The 8,900-nt window shown below is 35.2% G+C and overlaps 1 pseudogene; it reads right to left on the bottom strand.

The window, feature by feature from the left end:
* Window positions 1–3,237: 3,237 nt before the first annotated feature.
* LOC147917511 (olfactory receptor 4F15-like) lies at window positions 3,238–4,175 on the bottom strand (annotated as a pseudogene).
* Window positions 4,176–8,900: the final 4,725 nt, after the last annotated feature.

Below are 8,900 nucleotides of genomic sequence, written 5' to 3'. Positions count from 1 at the left end.
CATGTGGATTTCTGCAGGTATTTCAAGATCTCGAATTATCAGAATGTCCATTGTATGTTGCCTAAAGTAGCCACACCTGTCCTGTTACTTGGGACTGGGAAGCATTCCCCAATTCACATATGGAAATCATATGTATCTCCAGAGATAAGTTTTGTGTCAATTTTATTATAGTCCACAATCAGTTATTGATCACTGAATGCAAAATGATTTCCTATCTGGGAAATTTGGCCAGTGTTTATGACTATGATTTTGGTTGTGCTCAAGGATGACTTGAAGTTAATAACAATATTAATATTACTTATATTGGTGCTGCTATTTCAACACCCAATACTACATTCTGAAATTTTCTATTATGCTAAGCATTTCTTTGAGCAAAGCATTTCATATAGATAGTGTCCAAATTTTTGTCAATAAGTCATTGCTTTGAATATTCTTACAAATGGACAAATTAGTCTATCAATTAGTTAACATTCTAGATACCTTACCTGGAGAAACAGCTATAAAGGTAATCATTAAGTATTCCCCATCACACTCAGAAAACAAAAATGAATTATAGTTATAATTTGGAGAAAATGTTGTTCCCTCCAAGTCATGTTTTAGCCATTTGTGAAATACTGTAATTGGCTTTAGAAGATATACGTTAAATACAAAGATGGATGTACTAAAAACCTTCGGAGATTTTGCTTCTTCTCTTTCTATTTATAAATGGGTTGGGGGTTCATTATCTATAATAGATAAAAGCAGGGGAAAAGTGGTATGAAGGTAGGTCAAAAAGTCCAATTTTGGAATAAACTATCCATTTAATTCACTGCAGTGTTCAGGTGGCCTGCAAGCAATCAGATTACGTACAACTTTTGTGAATTATTCATTACTACATATAACAAAATTTACTTAAAAATTCTTTCTACTCTATGCCTCAAAAAGTTATACAAGTTTACGTCCCCTTATCTGAAATCCATGGAGCCAAATATACTTCAAATTTCATATGGTTTTTAAAGATGACATGGTCGTGTGTACTTTGTAACATTCCCAATAGAGAGTCTGAGGTATAAACTCTTAAATAAAGTAATTACTATTTCTCTATGTGTGTGTCTATATATATGTATTTGCAGACATATATAGATACATAGATATATAAATCATATGTATGTATATGTTCTAATTTTTTTATTCTTTTATATCTCTGTACGTCAGTTAGGCTAATATCTATTGAGCTGTCTTTGAGTTCACCGATATTTTTTTCTGCTGTGTCCAGTCTGTTTTTAAGCCTGCTTAAATTCATAATTTCATGTTTCATTTCAGTTCTAAAATACCATTTGGTTATTTCTTAGATATTCCATTTCTCTCTTGAAATTCTTCATTGTTTTTCCCATTTTTTCAACTTCTTAATGTCTTTTTTAAATATATGAGTTACTTGATACTGTTTACTAATTTCAACGATTGAGCCATCTGTGGTCTGCCTCTATTAACTATTTTCCTCTTAATTATGAGTCACATATCCCTTTGATTCTTTGCATGTCCCATAATTATTTTATGTGTTTTAGATATTGTATGTAAAAGATCATATGGCTCTGACTTGACATGCTCCTCCAGAAACTACTTACTGTCTCCTGTATGAGGCATGAAGGTTCGAGTGTGATCACCTCAATCCAATCAAGTACTGAGCCTGTTTGAATCTGGACAGCAGTCTCTATAGCCCAGTACACTTCTGGTTTGTGCCTATTCTTTGGATATATCCCTTCCAGGTTTTGATTATGACACTAATGGATCTCTTTCTTCTCAACCTGAAAGATTTTATGGGATTCAGTTTTGCCCTTCAGAATTTTTAAGCTTAGAACTTTAGTCTTTTTTTCCCTTCTCCTGCTAGCTTCACAAGTATGGCAAATTCCTCAAGCAGAAATCTAACTTTATGCGCGCGCTGCGATGCTGGTGGCCCGGGTTCGGATCCCGGGTGCGCATCGAGGCACCACTTCTCCGTCCATCCTGAGGCCGAGTCCCACATACAGCAACTAGAAGGATGTGCAGCTATGACATACAACTATCTACTGGGGCTTTGGGGGGAAAAAATAAAAATAAATAAAATCTTTAAAAAAAAAAAAAAAAAAGAAATCTGACTTTATATTTGTCCCTTTTAATTTAATGTACCAAAGAAGAATCCATTACAAATACAAATATTAAGCAAAAAAATAATCTTGAGCAGGAAAAATATAAAATATTACTGATTGTATAATCCAGGGAGAATTTTGGATTACAGATACTCAGGACATAGAGTCCTTTCGAAATTTAGCGATGAATTTGGCTCAATCTCCTAGGTATCAAAACAAAATATAAATAAATTAGTCTCACAATTTCTACAGATTATACACACACATTCACACACATACTTGGCCCCATGTCCTGAGCAAGAAAAGAGTTATAAGACACAAGATACTAGAGAATAATTGTCAGCAAACAATTTGGACAGAGTGGTTGGTGGATAATACTAATATCAGCCATGAAATGATCAGCTCAACATCTACTTGATATTTAGAGAACATTCATTGATCGATTAAGTCACAGAGATTAAATCATAATTTCAAACATTGTGGAATAGCGACACGTGTAAATTTCTCTGCCCTGGCCAACTGGAATTGGCTTGAGTCCAAAGGAATTGAGACAAGCAAGGGTAAGAGTAGTAGTCACAGCACAAATACATAAAACCTACTATCTCTGAGGTTCTCTCTCTTGTTTTCCCTCCTACCATATGGCAATCTCCCCTTATAACACTGCCTTATCCATATTCTGTCTACTCCAGTTCTCTCACTCTGCTCTTTTTTCTTCCCAGTTTTAAATCCTCTCTCACATTCTTTTTGTCTTACAGAAAAAATATAAAAGTATATTTCCCTCAAAATTGTGAGTATATTAGCTCTAAGATATTTAATAAATTGAATAAAGTTAATTCAATTGATTAAGTGAATCTAGACAGTCTGATATCTCAGGCCATAGCAGATTGTAAGTTTGTAATCTATGCTTTTCATCACCGTTTCCTAGAACTTTAATTCAGTTGCCAAACAAACTTGTTAAGTAGAGAAATAATGTGCTAATTCAATGTAATCTCATAATCAATGATCTATTCTGAATATTATAAAATGATGACTTCAGGGAAAATAACCCCAATTTTTGTATAATTATTTAAGTATTAGTGTTACTTGAATTTGTTTGAAAACGCACAAAGTAACTTGTACTCTTGTGAGTTATTTAGGAGATCTTCCTCAAATTCAGGAGTTGACTATTCAGTCTCCTCATTACCATCTTCATGTCTTTGTTCCTCAGTGTTCATATGGCAGGATTCAGGATGGGTGTAATCATCAAGTCCAAAATGGCAAGAAATTTATCCACTGGCACTGTGGGAAATGGCCACATGTAAACGAAGATGCATGATCCAAAGAACAAAACCACCACGATGATGTGAGCTGACAGAATAGAAAGGACCTTCGATAACCCCCCTGAAGTGTGTTTCCATACAGTGACCAGGATAAAGACAGGAGATAATCAATAAGAAGAAGGTGCCCATGCAAATGAACCCACTGTTGGCAGTAATCATGAATTGCATTCTGTAGGTGTCTGTGCAGGCAAGTTTGATAAACCAAGAAAGGTCACATTAAAAGCTATCTATCTCCTTAGGACCTGAAAGGCAAATGGACAGCAAAAGCTAACCGGGCCACTGATTGATTGAGGCCAATAGCCCAGGCACCAGACAGAAGTAAAATGCACATCCGTGGGCTCATGACGGTCAGTTAGTGGAGGGGCTTACATATGGCCACATATCGGTCCAGGGCCACGGCAATGAGAAGCACCATCTCAGATTCACCCAGGACATGAAGGGCAAATATCTGGATGACACACCCCTGGAAGGGTATGGTTTTGTGATCAGAGTACAGATCAGAAATCATCTTAGGAACCACTAATGTAGAAAAACACAAATCAATAAATGAGAGATTGGCCAAAAGGAAATACATGGAGGAATGTAAATAAGGGTCAAAGATCACTGTAAACATAACAAAGAGGTTTCCTAGAACAAGTGTTACATAAAACACTATAGAGAAGGCAAGGAGGAAATGCTGCACTGGTCTAGAGGTAGAAAGTCCCAGGAACACAAATTTAGACACCGGAAAGTAATTTGTTTTATTCATTGACTTTGTGTTACCTGAAAGGAACAAATCAGCATAATTATAAAGTAATACACCACAGCTTTTTAAAAAAGCAGATTTCATTGAGTTTCAAACTCTGATATTAAAGAAAAGTCTTCACCCTTGGTCACAAAGGTCTCTTGAAAAAGCAATACAAAAGTTTATTCATTTAACAAATGTTCATTGAGTAGCTCCCATGAAGACCTCCTGTGTGCTTGGCACTGTTCCACATTCTGGGGTACAGCACGCACCCTGTCTTTATGTAGTTTGTAGTCTAGTTGTGAAGCTAGGCATTAAATAACTAATCACATAACTGGATGATTATAATGGTGATAAGTTATTTGAAGAAAAGAACAAAGTGTTATGAGAACTATAAGAGCTCATTGCAGTGCCATTGGCCCTGGTCTGGAAGAAGACGTTTGTGCTAAGATCTAAATGATGAATAGGAGTTAAATAAGTGAGCATGAATAGGAAGAGTGGTCTACCCAGAGTAAAGGCATGGGAACTACTCTGAAGCTTGAAGAAATAGAACACGCTTGTAATAAATAAAAGAAGACCAGGGGGCAAGCCTGGTAGTACAGAGGTTAAGTCCAGCGTGCCGTGCTTTGACAGCACAGGTTCGCAGGTTGGGATCATGGGCATGGACCTACACCGCTCATCAAGCCTAACTGTGGCAGCATCCCACATACAAAATAGGGGAAGATTGGCACAGATTTTAGCTCAGGGCCACTCTTCCTCAAGTGAAAAGAAGAAGATTGGCAATAGGTGTTAGCTCAGGGCCAATCTTCCTCATCAAAAAAAAAAAAAAGAAAGAAAAAAGAAGACTAAGAAGGCTCTGATCAAGGCAGAATTCTGTAGGGTATGTAAAGAATTTGATCTATATTTTAGAAGTGATAGAAAACCACTGAGGCAGAACAGTGAAATAGCATGTTAGTGCTTTAAAAAGTTTACAATAGTTGTGAAGTGAGGTGTGTAATATGAGGATCCAGAGGGAAGAAAGAGAGATCAATTAGGAGTCTATCTCAGAACCATATCAAATCAGTGTAGAAAGGATGAATTTGCCAATAAGTGGTGTTGACACAACTTACCAAACTTGGCAAAAACATTTGAATTCTTTACCTTACAACACTAAAAGGAGTTTTTAACGGCTCTTTAAATAAAAATAAAAGAAACAATAACATAGAAGAAAATATAGGCTTATTTTTTGATAAAATAAATGTTATCTAAACATGTGACAAAAAATCTGTCTAGGGACTGGCCTGGTGGCATAGTGGTTCGGTTCGTGTGCTCCACTTCGGTGGCTCGGGGTTCGCAGGTTCGGATCCCAGGCACAGACCCATGCACTGCTTATCGAGCCATGCTGTGGCAGGCATCCCATATATAAAGTAGAGGAAGATGGGCAGGGATGTTAGCCCAGGGCCAATCTTCCTAAGAAAAAAGAGGAGGATTGGTAACGGATGTCAGCTCAGGGCTAACCTTCCTCATCAAAAAAAAAAAAAAAAAAAAGTATTTCAAAGCATATCCCCACGTGTGCAAATCACGCAGAAAAAAAAAATAACACTTTCAGATTCAAAAATTTAAATATTCTATATAAAATTTTTAAAAGAAAAAACAAATGTGGGAAAATAGTTGTTAAACAATGATAAACCAAATTTAAAATGAAAAACACCTAAACACTTGGAGAAAATAAGAAATCCCAATAGGTTAACTATATGAAGAAAAGCAAACTCACTAGTAATTAAGGAAATGTAAGTAAAACAATATGGAGCTGCTGTTATGTTTATAGAAAAGTGTCAGAGTTAAAAATAAATGAATAACATGTATGGGACTGTGAGGAAACAGACTCTTTCATACTCTGTAGTTTGGAGTGCAAATTTAAACGGATTATCCAGAACACAATTTCAAAATACACATCAAATATTTAAAAATTGTGTTAATACTAAGACTCCTATTACAAGAAATTTTTTAAGGTAATAACAGCAGATAAGCTAAAGTATTTAGCTATTGTAGCTAGTGTTATACAATTATTTATAAGAAGAAAAAAATTGGAGATAACCTAAATCCAAACAACAAATAATTTAATTATAGTACAATAGTACTGTAAGTTAGAGCACAAATAGTACATCCAACTGTGAAAGACACTCAACCTTATATGTAGAAAACTATCATGAAAATGTTTGTACTGAATTTTTAATTTAAAAGAGCAGCTTACAAAAGAAAATGTATGGAAAACACATTTTAAAAAAATTAAGCCTAGGAAATAGAAATAAAGGATAAGCAACAGATTGTTGATCTCAGGACGTATATGTATTTATTAGTTTGAACCATATGAAATTGGTATTTCAATAGATCAAAAACTAGTCAAATATCAATTTGACAGGCTTCCAACTAATATATTTATTAATTTTTTTCTTATAAGATTCTCTATTTTCCCTTTTCATAACCAAACATTACTGATGCTTATTCTATACCTGAATTGAACACCATGGATTCCCCAATTGTATTGCTTCCATCAAGCTTTCCTCTAGGCCCCACGTTACTGACGACTATTCTTTTTCACGTCATCACTTCTCTCTGCCACTCTACATCATGCCCAGGATCCAGCTTGGGTACAGTCCTGCACCATACAAGCAAGTGGGAGCACCATGGACACACTATAGACAAGAATAGACCTGAGGACAGCCAGGCTAGGCAAGAGTGGGCATCCTGAGGGTTATGGACGTGGACCGGGTACTGTAGCCAAAACAAAACACTACAGGGGTGATACTGGGAAGCTCTGATAGAAGGACACTGGATGGAGAATTTTATAACCAATAACTGGGAAAAATAGAGTAGAATTGAACCAGAGAAAATGGGATAATCACTGAGGTGAATGACCATGGATGTAACTTGCAAGGAGCCGCCAGCTGTTTTTACATTTTGATCAGGTAATGTGTGGATTTTAAAAGATGCATATTCTGAAATGTGGAATGTATATTCAGTATGATCACAATTACAGAAGGTGAAGAATTGTTTTAAAGACTCAGAGATAGTACAGTAAAAGGAAATTACCAATCATTTTCTCTGAGTAAAGAAAATAAATGGAAGATTTTGTTGCTTTTTCTTATTTTCTAAAATTCAGTATTTTTTAATTAAATATTAATTGACTTCAGTTGATACAGTGTAATGGGAGAAAAAGAAGCAATATTGTCATCAGGTAAGAACATAGACAATTTATGCTAAAATATATTAGTGTACTAACAGCATAATGGGGAGTCCCAAGTAAAAACAAAAAGAAAAATACACAAACAAGTAACCCACAATTGAAAAACTGCAAATAACAATTTAACTCCCTTAAAGATATTCCACCTCACCAATCATTAAGAAAATGCAATTTAAAAAAAAACAGCTTTGTTTTGTTTTATTGTTTTCTCCTAATAGATTGTCAAAGACAAAATGAAAAAGAAAAATGTAGAGATTAATCCCAAAGTGTTCAAAGGAGTCCTTATACTAGGAAGTCTTACAAATGATTGGTGAGAGTGGGAATTAGTAATATTTATTAGAATTTAAAATGTTCAAATCTAGGCAATAACAAAGGCCCCTGAGGCCTCTAACCCAGTTAGAGTGTTAAATTCATGGAGGAAGTATCATCACCTAAAGGAAATCCTACAGCTTACTTACACAGTGCTATATATATGTTGATATGTTCAGTGCACTCATATCTAGTGTCAATAGCAAAGTATAATGAAAATATAAATTGATACAGAATCTTTTAATCAAATTATAATGCAGCTATATAATGAAATACTATGTAGCTATTAAAAACAATTGCACAGCTGTACATAACAGAGACCTAAAGTGAAAAATCTTGCAGAATAGAATGAACAGTATGATTCTATGTGTATGCACAAAAAAAATCTTAAAGAGCAATGCCTCACTTTTAAGAATTATTGACGTAGTAAAATGTGATTGATTATATGTGACTTTAACTCCTAAAATCCTTATTTCTGCATTTTGGATCCCTTTTACAAAGAATTAACATTTATTAATTAAAAAACATGGACTTTTCAAAATACAAAAGTGAAAATTCAAGATGCATAGCCTGATAAATGAAGAAACACGACACAAATATTGAAAATAAAGTGAAATAAAACTTTACTAGTAAGTGATCAACTCTTTTCTCATCAAAAATCAAATCTATCAGTATAACAAAAATTCTCAGCAAGGGTCCATCTTGAGGTGCAAACTTTAATTTTTATATTGTAAACACTATCTTCTTCTGGAGAGTTTGTGTGTGTTTCTGTTAATTGACACATATCTTGATTGATTAAGGGTGGCGATGTTAGGAAAACAAAGGGGAAAAGGGAGGAAAGTGACAGGTAGAATAAAAAACAGGAGAAAACAGAACTAGAAGTAAGCAATCGAGAGAGTAAAAGAAAAGAGAGAAGGCGGTCTCTGTGAGTCATCTGATTACAGTCCTGCCTAAACTTTTCAAGGACTTTTACTCCTTCACAGACGTTTAGACTCCTTCACACAGGCGATCTATCCTCTCTATCCCCAGCCTCACATCATCATTCTCCCCTGCCTCCACAAAGTCCTCTCTAATTGTCTTGAACTGCTTGGATAACCCTGTTTTTGTTGTTAATGTTAGTTTGCCTGCTTGCTGGCTTGTTGCTTCTCATGACTGAACTGATACGTGCACGCTCTGAGTTCTGCCGACCTCTTCTCACCTGTAAGGACAATCCGTGCAAC

Source organism: Ceratotherium simum, chromosome 3 (assembly GCF_057802395.1).
Source record: "Ceratotherium simum simum isolate JZ-2026a chromosome 3, ASM5780239v1, whole genome shotgun sequence".
Taxonomy (NCBI): Eukaryota; Metazoa; Chordata; class Mammalia; order Perissodactyla; family Rhinocerotidae; genus Ceratotherium; species Ceratotherium simum.
This window is presented reverse-complemented; position numbering and strand designations above follow the sequence as displayed.